We start from the raw sequence: 13,522 nt of genomic DNA, 5'->3' as shown, positions 1-13,522 counted from the left end.
ATGTATCACCCGAGAAATGAGTTCTATCAAAAAGAGAAAGAATTTGGCTCCCTGGATTTGAAGGACAGTTTATACAAGGGTTGATCACAGTTCCTTGAACCTACGCTGACATAGACCTGTTGGTGATTTTCCAAGAAATACTAGAATGTATCTCATTTAGATTAAGGGTAATCTGTAATAGTTGGGGAATAATTTAAAAAATGTTTTTGCTATTTTTGATGCTTCTCTGTGTGTAGGTCTAATAGCAGTTCAATGGTGATGGTCTTATAGTCAAATCAGTTTGTAATTTTGCAATGAGAGAATAAGAGAGAAGACCATTCAACAACACATTACAGGCTAGTGACATAGGATCTAGCATTTATGGTTCCTTTTTGCCCTTCTAGTTACCCATTTAGCATATTGTGAATTGACTGTCCCAGAAAAGGAAAATTCAAGGCCAGTGATAACTGGCAGAGTTACTGAAAACTCACCTCTTCAGCAGAGAATTTGTCTTATTATTATTAGTGTTAAGAATAATAAATAATAAAATAATGTCTTTAAATTTCTATAGAACACATATTCCCAACCTGAGGTCCTAGTCCCACTGAGAGTTCATAAAGTTAGTAGTTGTGAATTGTTGACAATATTTAAAAATAATCCCATAAGGACAATATAGTAGCTCTAGAATACTTTACTATAAAGTAAGTTATATGTTTATCTGATTAATAAAAGTAAGGAAATAAGCTACTTATTAATAAATATATGCAGTTTGATTTGGTAGAGAAGCTTTTCAAGTGATGATGGTGAGTGATAGTAAGAGGTGTCTTCAGAGGTGTAGAAGTCATTAGAATAATTTATAGTTAAATAATTTATTTGATTTTCATTCCACTCTGTGAAATTGACAGATGGATATAGTGAGCACTATTTCTTAGACCAGGGCACTGAAATTTGTTCCTTCTACCTGTAGTATCTGTGCTTTCAGTCTTCATTTACTATTTCATGTACTCTTAATGTTTTTTTCATTTCGTAAATACGTTGTTGAAGTCAGAACTTGTTCATGAAAAACATGATGCCAAATCACTGTAATATTATTATATATCATTTAAAATTTTTCTCATCTTGGAACTTACAGTCCAGATAGTGATAAAAGGTAATCTACATGAATTCCTAATCACAAGAAAAGGAAGACAAAGAATGACTTGCCCATTTATCTGTCTCATTATAGTTTCAGTGATATCAGACTGATAACCTGAGATGTGCTACACAAATACCAAAAGATGAGAAGGATATCTTACAACAAAAAGGATAGTTAAGGCACTATATGATTATGAGACAAATAAATGATGCACACAATGTGAATTTACAGGAAGGAGAGGTGGCTGTAAGTGTAGTTATTGTTAAGAAAATCACCTGATGGACATAAACTTGGCCTTGAGTGATTGGCCTACAGTGATTGGATAGAGAGAAAGATATGGGGGCAGGATACAGACTCTGTCATGTGGCGTTTCTTTCCATGTAAGATGTTACATTTCAATATGTTCTAACATCATATTTTTGCCATTTTTTAAACTTTTGAAAAAAATACAAAGAAAAAGGTAAACTGGAAATAAATGAATATATGAGGAATGAAAAATTTAAAACAGATAAAGAATGATTAAATTTTATTGTCATATTCTCTACCCTCACCCTGCTAAAGCAAAGGAAGAATTGGATCATGTGTGTCACATAATTTAAAATGAAATTGCTTTCAGGTCTGTAGACATCATGCTAGAGACAGCAAAGAGAGGGAGCGCAGCCATCCAGAGCTGTTAAAGTAAAGGTGGTGAAGAACATGAAGGTGGGGCAGAGTGGATAGAGATCTAGGGAAATGGACCAGAAAAATAATGGCTACCCTAAAGCAAAATTTAGAAGAAAAAGTCTGCTATGCAAAGGTCAGAAGCCAAACATTGGGATGGGTTCTGCCAGTCACCAGGTAACAGATGAATAAAGAATCTGAATTCAGTTTGCTCAGTCTATCAGCCTGGCCAGGTGTGAGAACATTTATCAAGCTCTTGATAGACTATGGCACCCATCCATGAGAAATCTCATTTCTGGACATTCGGCAGTCCTTGACCTTGAAAGCAGTTCTGGACTGATAGTCAGTCTCACTTGATAAATGATGATTTCTCAAAGAGAAATGTAATTCTCCCACTCCACTATGACCACACACACATACACACACACACAGTGTAAGAATGTATAGCTACGTACATGGAAAGACCCATGAATGTGTGACATATTCATTCCACCAGTAAGTCACTGATAACAGTGGTGCACTTGATGCATTCAACATAATTACAGATACCAGTGCCTGTGCCTGCCCTGCTCTAAAAGCTCCTGGAGAAATCTTGGCTGTCTGACAGCAAGATGTACAAGGGAGCCCTTGCCAAAGAGTAAGGATACAAATGTTTATTACAAATAATACCTGGGGTTATGGTCGTGTTCTATGCAGAACTACAGTGGCCTGACCAGAGCACCTGGCCAAGGAATGACAAAATGTGCTGCGATTTTATTTCAATATGTATTTTTTTAGTCCAAACAAGTACGATAACAATGTTTTCTGTTTCCTCTTTTTCACATTACTGTAATTGATTTATTGTATTCTTGTTTCTCCAGTAAATTGTAAAGCTCTATAAGGACAGTGGCCATGTGTCACCTATCTTTATTTCTTGTGTATTTATCACAGTTCTCTCTCCTCTCTCTCTCTCTCAATGAATGATATGTGATCAATGATTGCTTGTGACATGATTTATTCAGTCTTCCTTAATCACTGAAATAATAAAAGTAAAATGAATATGTATGAATGTATGACACTTAATAATAGTAAGGATTAATTATTCCTACAAACAACAGTAAACTTAGGTATATTTTATAGATGGGTAAATATAGGTTACCCGCTTATTAACAAAATATCAAATTTAGGAATACATCTGAGACCCATACATGGATTCCCTTTTTATTGTTATAAACATTCTTTGTTCTCAGATATTTGGATTCTTTATGCATTTGATTTGATATTATAGATATAGAGTGACAAATATCTCTAGGTTTATTTGTGTTCCAGGAAAATATATCTTACCCAACTCATCAATTAACCAATACTCTATTCCCCCTATTCTGATGAAGGCCCACTGATTTGTAGACCCCCTTAGTACAACATGCTGTTCTTTTCCCATCAGCTAAATTATATGTTTATCAAGTGTTAAGCATTTTTTCAAACATATTAATGCCAGCTTTATATGCTATTGCAGTGACATAATTTAACTAATTACTATTTAAAACAAACAAATAAAGAGAACAAAAAGAAAATGTTGGTGTTTAAATAAAAACTATATTGAATGCTTTGGACATATCTGTTAAAGGTAATCTAAAAGATGCTGTTGAATTAAGTGGGGGGTGAGACCCTGTAAAAAACTCAGGGAAAATTGTAAAAATCTGGAAGAAATTTCATACTCAGATTTCTCATATGTATTCTAAGTTTTTGTAAGAAAGATAATGGGCCTCTTCTAAAAAGGGGACTCACTAAAATTGTAGTAAATAAATGTACAGTTGTAAACTTTAAGTCAAAATAAATAGTCTATATATTTTTAGAAAAATAATAATCTTCCTTAATAAACTTTTAAAAATTGACTTAAACTAAGATGGCTAGATATAAAGCTTCTACTCTTTATTGGTCCTTGAATTTATTCAAATTCAAATGATATTTGTTGCCGTTCATATAGTTCAGGGGATTCTTTCAAAACCTCACCTTTAATGCATTGGTTCACTTATTTATTCATTCTCTTCATTGTGACTAAATGCTTACAACAATGCTTAGTGTTGCAGAGGATACATTCAGTAGCACTGTCCTTGCCCTCAGGGAGCTGGCAATTGAATAGGGCAGGTAAGCTACTTATGCCTACAACTATGGCCAATGACTGACAAGTTGTACACAGCAAAACAGGGGCTCACTTCCAGAAGCCCAGGTAAAAGACTCATTTCTTTATTCAACAGATATTTTTTACACATACCTCTTAGGTACCAGGAACTGTGCTTAATTCCAATGAGACAGTGGTGAACAAGGCAGACAAGTCCTTGCCTTGTGGATGTAACTGAGAAGACGCTCCTTGAGTAGAAGGTAGGATTCCCACAGGCAAACAGGGTTTGGAAAAAAATAAAAAATGAGGTAGGTGGGAGGCTTGAGCAAAGAGCTCAATTTGTTGAGGGCTTAGTGAATAACTTGGCTAGAGGAGGAGGTATCTGTAGAAGGGTAGGGAGAGGTAGGGATGAAAATGCGTGGAATTTCCTCTTAACATCTAAGCACAAATTCTTAGAAAATCATCCTTGTACCTTTCTGAGCCCATTTCCTCATCAGTGGAGTGCAATGGTCAGGCTCCACGATTACCAAGGTCCTTTTACAGGTTGCAGTGTTTGTCTGTTCTGCATTCAAATCCCCGTTTTTAGTCTTTGGAAAACAATCAAAAGCCAGAAAGCCTTCCTTCCAGATTCGATTTGTTCTTACGCTCGCACCGTGGACTGGAATTAACACCGGGAGTAAGGTGAAGAAGTGGAATTTCTAATCTGCGTTGCTCCGCGCAGGTTGTTCGGTCCTGCTGTGGCCCTCCGTTAATTGCTGACAGTACAATACCAAAAGGGGCAGAAGGAACAAGAGAGAGGAAACCAGAAGCCTTTTAAACTCCATTTGGTTCCTATAAATCTCTGCTCTTAAGAGTGTGTTTTGCCCCCCTGAGCTTTACATAACAAAGGTGTCATCTAAATTTGGAATTTATAGCTTCTCCTCCTTTTATGTTATTTGCTTTCATAGTTTAGGCTTTACAAATTCTAAGACTATGTCTATATAATGCCCCAAAAGATTTATTGGGCAACAAATTTGCTTGGCCATTTGCATCCTAATGGCAAAAGCAATTTCTTCAGCCAGAATAGTTTATTTTCTTTTCAGTTGCAAATGGGGACATTTTAAGGGAAAAAGAGTTATTTTGTTTCAAAGGGGGATATTATAGCTCCTCATTCTGACACCTGTCAGCTTCCATTCTCAGCAAAATTCTTTATTGGTCAGGAATTAATGCTGTTACTTAAATGACCCCAGGCTGTATTATCTGGTCCTTATCTAAAATAAAATAAACTTTGGAGCTGTTTTAGTTTTATGTAAATAATTTAAAAATTATACCACATACAGGAAAGAAAGTCTTCCTTTACGGAAGAGGGTTGGTGGAAACCTTACCTTTAGTACACAACTAAAGGTACACACTTCCTACATTAAGAAGCAGAAGGGCGAAGTTCTATTTTTTTTTTTAATTGTATGATTTTAGACACAGTGCTTGAGTTCTCCTTAGTCTTTATAAAAAAAAAATTGGAGGGGGAGAGGCTTAGGGAAAGGCACAGGATGGAGGGTAGTGTTCGAGGCAGTGTCACCGATAAGCCTTCACTGAGTGCTTCAGTTTACATGTCTTATTTCAATAGATACTCACAACACCCTTAAGGGGAGAATTCGAGCTCAGAGAAGTTGGGCTATTTACCTAGGTGTTAGAGGAGGTCATGGAGAAGATGTGACCTTTGGTTGACCTATAAGCTGGGCCCAGGGAATCAGAGGTTTCTCACTAATCCCCCCCCTCCCCCCCAGTCCTTGGAATGTACATTACACCCATTGTTCCCATAGCTGGAGCTGTTTTCAAGGACACAACCTTGAGAGAGCAAGGTATTGTTGAGACCGTCTGCGTTGGATACATGACTGAACCCAGTCCTAAGAGCTCCGTATACACTTTTAAGATTCAGGCAGGTGGAAGCAGATCTCCTTGTCTTCCTGCCGCCCAAGACAAGGCTCATATGTAAGTTCCCTTGCTTATTAAAGCTGCTGCCTACCAATCTGACTGCTTTTTTCTGCAGTCTCGTTGTCCTTTGTGTACAGGGCCCAGTTTGCAAACCAACACCAGGCTTACACAGTGAGTGGAAAACCCCATTTATGTTTGAGGTTACAACTAGATTTTTCTTCTGCATCGCACGGCATTGCCTCATCTAAAGTCCCGTTGTGCTAAAGTTTTTTCACATGAAGCTCTACTCTTTGGGCCCTTGACAAATCAAATTCCAGCTTTTCCGTTTGGAATTGTAAACTTCTAGGGTGAAATACATCAAAAGCAAGAAGACAAACTCCCGCCTTCTGAAATTTTCTCCATTGCTGTGTTAGTGTTCATGTCCGTGAAGTAGCTTCATGTCATGAATGTATTATTATTGTTAAATGAGCACAATTACACACACTAGGTTTTTTTGTCTGGAGCTGGACTTGTTTCATTTCACATGCCTACAAAAATTTGCATTTTTGTTCTTCATTCTCTGATTCCACATAAATTAGGTAACCATTTCCAAGATCTGTGAAAACTGCTCTGGCAGGCATTGGGACAGCCTGTGGCTTGCAGGCTGATTGCAAAGTCTGTTATGGAAGATACTGTGCATATCATCTTCTCTCGCCCGAAGTCAAGCAGTGCGAGTACAATATACACAGAAATGAATGGCAGTTAATCCAGCTATCGGATGAGAGTCCTTTCATTTAAAGGAGGGAAAATAGCTCTGATGTAGAACAGACAAGAATAGGTAATCTACCTCTTTAAAAACAAACAAACTTTTCATTTTTGGCCCATTGTCTCATATCATTAAGGGGTCTCTGGACAAAATTCACTTTTATGCATATAAACCTAATCGTATTTACAATGAAAGTTTTTCTTTTTTCTTTTAATAAAGGATTTGCTAATACTTCATAGAAACCTTTGAAAAGTATTCTATTTAGAGAGAATTTTGCTGACTCAGTATGTCATGCATTTGGTGTTCCTTTCCTCTTGATTTTATTTTGTAGATATTAGTATGAAAACTGTTTTTCAAAAAAAAATCTTTCTTATGATTATTCTGATAATTGTGGAGGGAGAGGGGGCAACTTCTACGCATTCTTAGACCCATCAGAACACAAATCTTTTGATAGGATGCAAATGATTTAACAGTAATACCAGGAAGCTTCTTGGAGCAAATTATAATCCTATCGCTGAGAATTAACAATGAGAGTTGACAGACTTTGTAAACTTGGAGATTTTGGTGGAGTGAAAGGCAGTTAGTTGCAGGAAAGGGAATAAAACGCCCTTAGGTAAAAAGCAAGGAAGCGCTTCTAAGCCTATAATTAGTTTTTCTTACACTATGTGTGGTTTCCTAACCAAAATTCGCTTTTTAGAATTATAGTGATGATGCAGAATCACATTATTTTTACTCATTTACACAAATATGTGCATATGTACAGGCATGTCTTCCCCCATGATGTTAGGAAGATATCATCCACATAAGCTGAATGTTACAGAACGTCTTGTACTAATACTTGCATTCAGAGACATACACAAGTCTTTACATTCAATGTTCCTGAACTACGACAATGCATCAGACTCACCTGTGGCACTATCCACACCTGAATTAAAGCTTCTGGGGGTAGGGCTTGAATATCTTCTATTTGTAAACTTTCTACACATGACTTTACCCAGGCAATCTGAGTATCACCCTTCTGTGTTCTGAACTAAAATGAAGGGTATGGACAGAAATAGAATAGGATAAAAGAATGTTTATGAGAATAAAAGTATCAAGACATATATTACAATATAAGAAATCTCTGATAAAAATATTTAGATAGTTGATACACACATAAGTGCTCTGTGGCCCCACAAACAATTAATTATTCAATTGACAGCTATATTTGAGAAAGGTCTGCCTTGCATCTTGCACTCTGCTAGGCTCTGTAAGGGTTACAAGATAATTGGAAGGTGTATTTATAGTCAATTTGGAAAAATATGATACTAACATAGAAATTAGAGATTGCTTCTTTAAAGCAATACAAGAACAAATAGAAAAATGTCATTGCTGATAGAGTATCTTTCCAGCAAATGTCTAGGCATCACAAAATTTTTGAGAACACTTCTAAATAATCGTTGGAATCCATTCTAAGGACAGTGTAGGGAGATCACAAGGTCTGATGTAAGCCACTTCTTGGCTCTGGCAAACCCAAATCTAAACTGTATCACCTTAACAAGTCCTGTGACTTCCCTGGGACTCAATTTCTTTACCTAACAAAGATGCTTGGACTAGACGGGTGGTCTCCGCAGAAGTGGCAGAGTGGGGATGGGGAAATTATTTCACCAGGGAACATGTGGAATGTCTGGAGACATTTTTGCTTATCACAACTGAAAGGGGATGCTAAGGGCATCTAATGGGTAGAGGCCAGGAATCATGCTAAACACTCCACGATGCACAGGTGAGTTCCACATAACAAAGACTCACCTGGCTCAAAATGCCAGTAGGGCTGAAATTGAGCTTAAATAATTTTTTGCTCCCAACAATTTTTTGTTCTTTGATAATGTTTCTCAATCATTTGAAGGCACAAGAATCACCCAGAAAAGAAATTAGTTAAATGCAGATTGTTAGACCCCAACATCCAAGTATGTTAATACATTATGTCTGGTGTGTGACTAAGTAATTCGGACTTTTAGCATATATACTAAGTGATTCTGTTGCATCTGAGTCCTCCTATTACATTTTGAGAAACCTTACTAAGGTATACATTGACATTGACGAACTCTAAGTTGATTCTTGAAAAATAATACTGCTAGACATTATTTATTAAATATGTCAGATCATACAACAGCCCTTGGAGACTCTATACGAGGTTTCACAGTTTCTTAGAGGCAAGGTAGATCTGGATCCACTTCGTTCTAGCTCCCAAGTCCATGTTCTGGCCACTACGTAAACTGCCTCCTGAGAGTAGCACAGTCTTGACAAGACAAACAAGCAACAGATGAAAGAAGTACACAGGGCTAAATGAAGATTGGGCAATCTGGAAGACAGGATCTCCATTGGAGATAAAAAGGGGAGCCTGAATTGTTAAAGGTGAGAGATTTAGAAGACCTTGAATTAGGAAATGAGGAACCTGAAATCAATTTGGCTTGAGAATCACCTGGGATCTTTTAAACTCTACTGATGTGAAGGTCCCACCCCAGAGATCCAGAGATTCTGATCTAATTATTCTGGGGTGGAGTTATGTGTCAGTAGGTTTTAAAAGCTCCGAAGACTATAGGGAACCACCATAACTCTTAAATAGGTAAGAGCCTTAAAGAAAGTGCTGAAGAGGAATGGGGGTGTGTGGAAATCAAGATCTACACTAAGGGGATGGGTTAGAAGTAGCACTGAAGTCAGGAGACTTCCCTCATCTCTGCTGATGCTACTTAATTTTTCTGTCTCACTAACACAAAAGAGCTAATATTGTCCCTGAAGGGGGATGCTTTGGCCACAACATTGTTATGAGAATTAAATCAGATAATTGAAAATTAGATATTTTGGAAAGTATAGTGCATCATACATGCTCAATATATTATGAAAATGGGGGCAGTGGAGCTTGTAAAAGATAGACAGCTTAGACACATCCCCATTGGTGAAGCTGATGACCAACTGAAATTGGAGAAGGGAACGGTGAAAGATACTTACAAAGGTATGAGCCTATGGAATTGGATGATCCTTCTCACTGAAGCAGGGAAGTTGGGGATCCAGAATAATGCCTGAAGGAAAATGGCAGTAGGTACAGATCATGGATTTTCAGCAGGGGGCGATTTTGCTTCCTAGGAGGCATCCCACAACACAGAGACATTTTTCGTCTTTCATAACTTGTGTATGTGGGGGTGCTACTGTCACCCAGTGGGGAGAGGCCAGGGAAGCTACTAAACATCATATACTGCACAAGACAGCCTCCCACAGCAAAGATTATCTGGTGTATTATGTCAGGAGTGTCGGAGTTGAGGAGCCCGATGTAAACATTACAAACACATAGAGTTGGAAGGGGCCAAAGACATCATGATTATGTAATTCAATTATTTCACTGTTGAGTAAAATGAAGTTTGGAGATTAAATAAGTTGGTTAAAGAAATGCTTGATACCCACCCCAGCTAGGAAGTCAGCTTTGAGGGCTAAATAAGAGGTTAGCGGTGAGGCCTTCACCTTGGAGTAAGCAGCAGAATTGTGTTCGATTTCCAAATAAGTTCAATTTAGGAAGGAAACAAGAAAATACAACAGAAAATATGAACAAAGAAGAGCTGAGGACGCAGGGGCCTGGTAGAGGGAAGGTCAGAAACCAGGAGGACTATTGTGATTCAGTGACTTTGAAATCAAGTAAAAAGGAACGGTCACCACAATGAAATGAAGCGTAAAAGTCAGGTAAAATGAGGCTGCAGAGAGCCATTAGACGGCTGAGGTGGAGGAGCCTTTCCATCGAGTCCTTGGGGAAAGAAGGAAATTTCAGAGAGAAGGAGCCATGGGGTAATGGACGAAATGTGGATAGTAAGTTCCAAGCGCTTCCTAGTGAAAGAGACATAATCAGGACCTACGGGATAACAAGGTCGTGTCAAGGACTCCGGAGGGCAGGGATTTCACCTGTGCCTGCGGAGAGCCGGCCCGCAGCCTCGGAGGCCCGCGCGGGCAGGCGCAGGGCCGCGGCGACGCCGGGCTGCGCGCACTAGATGGCAGCAGCGGTCCCGCGGGCTCGGCTCGCGCGCCTATAAAACGCCGCTTGTTTAAGTACAGGCGCATTTAGTTGGAGCTGCGGGGGAGCGAGGGAGACGAGGCTCGGAAGGAGGACCGCAGGAGAGCTCGCGGGAGACGGGGCTCGCTGTGTTTACACCAGGCGCAGGCTCGGGGCGCCCTCCGCGGCGCGTGGCTCGCGCTCTTGCGGCGGAGAGCGAGGCTGTTCCGGGGCCGGCCGTCGTGCGGCAGGAGGCTGGTCTGTCCAGGGTGCCGGAGCCCCGAGAGCCCCGAGGGAAACCGAGGGCAGCGAGCGGCGTGATTTTCTGGAGCGAGCGCGAGTGGAAGAGGCGAGAGAGCCGGAGCGCGTGAGGGAGCATCCTGCGCGGCGGAGACATGAGGACCTACTGGCTGCACAGCGTCTGGGTGCTGGGCTTCTTCCTGTCCCTCTTCTCGCTGCAAGGTACGGGGGGGGAGAGTTCCCTGGCCCCTGGCGCCCCCCCTTCCCGCCGCGGGGCTCTGGGGGGGGCGGTGGAGTCCGGAGCGCTCGGAAGGTGGACCGACCCGGCTTATTGACAAGTCCTGCGGTGCGCTCTCCGCGCGGCCGGCTCTGCGCCCCGGCAGGTCCCGAGGCGGGGGGAGCGCGCCGACAGACTTGCTGCAATGTCGCTGTTGGGGGAGATTGTGCGTGTGTGTGCGCGTGTGTGTGTGTGTGGCCGGGGGTAGGGGCTGGCGGAGGAGCTGGGGTGGCTCCTCTAAACTCCGAGCGGCCACCGTGGTGCTCGCTGTCCCCGCATCCCCGGTGCTGATGCCACCGCATTCCTGCTCTTTCAGTGAAGTTTAGCAGGAGGTTGGGCATCAGCTTGGCACCTGGTACTTGTATCTCTATGCAAAATAACCCCTACAGATTGTGCCCGAGGCGGGTGAGAAATGAATTGTCTCGGTTAATAGCTCCGCCGACTAGGAATGGTCCGTGGGCTTCATGCTCCGAGGGCTCAATAGCTATTGCTGGGTGTTTACTTGGAAGGGGTGTTAGGTCTCTGTGTTTGGGGAGGCTGTGAAATGACTCCACGGAGGTTAAAAATGAAAACACATACACAGTGTGTGCGTTTCACTTACACGCTGGCATCCAGAGCCCACATAGATGTTGAACACACCTACGAAACACAAAGTAATTCTAACGTAGCGATGTGTTATCTTTTTAACCCCGTCTCACACGTCCCACCCTTGAGAGCAGCCCTGCACAATTAGCTGTAGAGAGTCTGTGCAGTGTTGCTCCACTCCCGAAGGTTCCGCGACACCTCATGTCCGTGGCATTCTGCCATCGTCAGGACCTGCACCCTCTCACATTCCTCACGCTGCTGCACAGGCCAGGCTGTTCACTTACACACGCATGTGCATGTGAAGGCACACACACACACACACACACACACACACACAGTCCCCCTCATGAACACACTGGCATGAAATGACCAGGCTGGCAATCCTACTCCTGATTTTCTTCTGACAGCTGGTTGCTAATGTTACATGTGTGGGTTTCATTTTTCATGGCTGGGGGATATTTCGTGTAGCTATGGAACCCTCTTGCCAAATGAAAAGAGCGTAGACTCGCTGGCTGTTTGCCGATCGAAGCGTTGCAAGCGAGTGAAGACTGTGTCAAAGTTACGTTGTGAAATGAGCTTAGGGGAGCAGCTAGAACTCACCCACAATGACAAGTCAGGGGTCCTAAAAACTTCCTCATCCGAAAACTCCCCGACCCAGTCCTCCACCATCTAAACTGTGGGGTCTTGTAATACACCATTTCTCCACTGTGCTTGCCTGCATGAAAAATAGAGTCCCAAACCAGCTTTGGCTTTTAATATTTTATTCCGTCACATTTTTATTTTATTTTTCCTCCAGAGCTCTCAGGACTTTCCCTGTGATTTCAGATATTGCTGCAATTCAGCTTTTTCATACAGAGACATTAACTGAGACTGTGCTATGCCAGCAGTGGAGGTTAATTCCTTTTCTTCCTATACCATTTAACTCTAGGAACTTAACTCTTTAGATAAAATGCTAAGAAGGAAGTCACTAATAAATGCCCCTCTTAAGTTTGAATAAAACTGGCATATTCATTACACAGTCATGGGACCACATGAGTGAAGGGCAAGTCAGAGCGTCGGGCTGATGTTAGTAGCACATCTAAAGGATGGGGAAGGATGGAGCCCCAAACCAGGCATTTATATTTCAGAAAATTTCTTGCTTAAAAAAAAATAAAGCTCTGCTATCTTTTTAGTAATCCCCATACTATAGCGGCAGTTCTCTGAAACTGAGTATCTGGTATGATTTGGGCAAAACAGGTAGCCTTTCTTCCTGGACAGTATTGTTCTTTCCAATCAGGAGTTTCAAAGATTTGCTCTCTAGAGTTCAGTGAAATTATGGGACGTGGATCCAGTTCTCAGGGTTTGTGTGGCACAGACCAGGCAGCAATAGCTTTGAGTCATGGGGTAGCAGGAGAGGGCGGTGTGGCCTGATAAGGCTGGAAAACAGGGGGGTCACTCACAAACAGTTGCTATGCACTGTCTCCTGCCGTCATCCTGGCAATTCTGGGACTGGCTGCCTTGCCACACGCTCTCTCACACACGCACATCACTCAGTGTCAGAGTGTGTGGCCCTTTGGAATCAGCCCTATCCTTTGAGGACTGTCTCCCTCCTGAAGCACAGTTGCTTCTGCACAGATGAATGCTGTTCTTGGTGTTCATTTTCAATTAGGCTCCATTAGTTCAAAAAATGTTTAATGCAAGTGTTTGGGGCTGCGTGGGTGGATCTTTACAGAGTCCCTCTGTTGGGCCTTGTGAGACAGAGGCTGTAATAGTCCGTCAAACTTTGTGGCCATGATCAAGTCAGCCATACGTCGCCGTGCTCTCGGTAATAATTACGTTTGTTTGTTGGTGATGATGTAAGGATTGGTTGCACTTTTTATCCAAATGCCCTAGAG

The sequence above is a fragment of the Miniopterus natalensis genome, chromosome 6 (genome assembly GCF_054644295.1).
Source record: "Miniopterus natalensis isolate mMinNat1 chromosome 6, mMinNat1.hap1, whole genome shotgun sequence".
Taxonomy (NCBI): Eukaryota; Metazoa; Chordata; class Mammalia; order Chiroptera; family Miniopteridae; genus Miniopterus; species Miniopterus natalensis.
Note: the sequence above shows the minus strand (reverse complement) of the source record.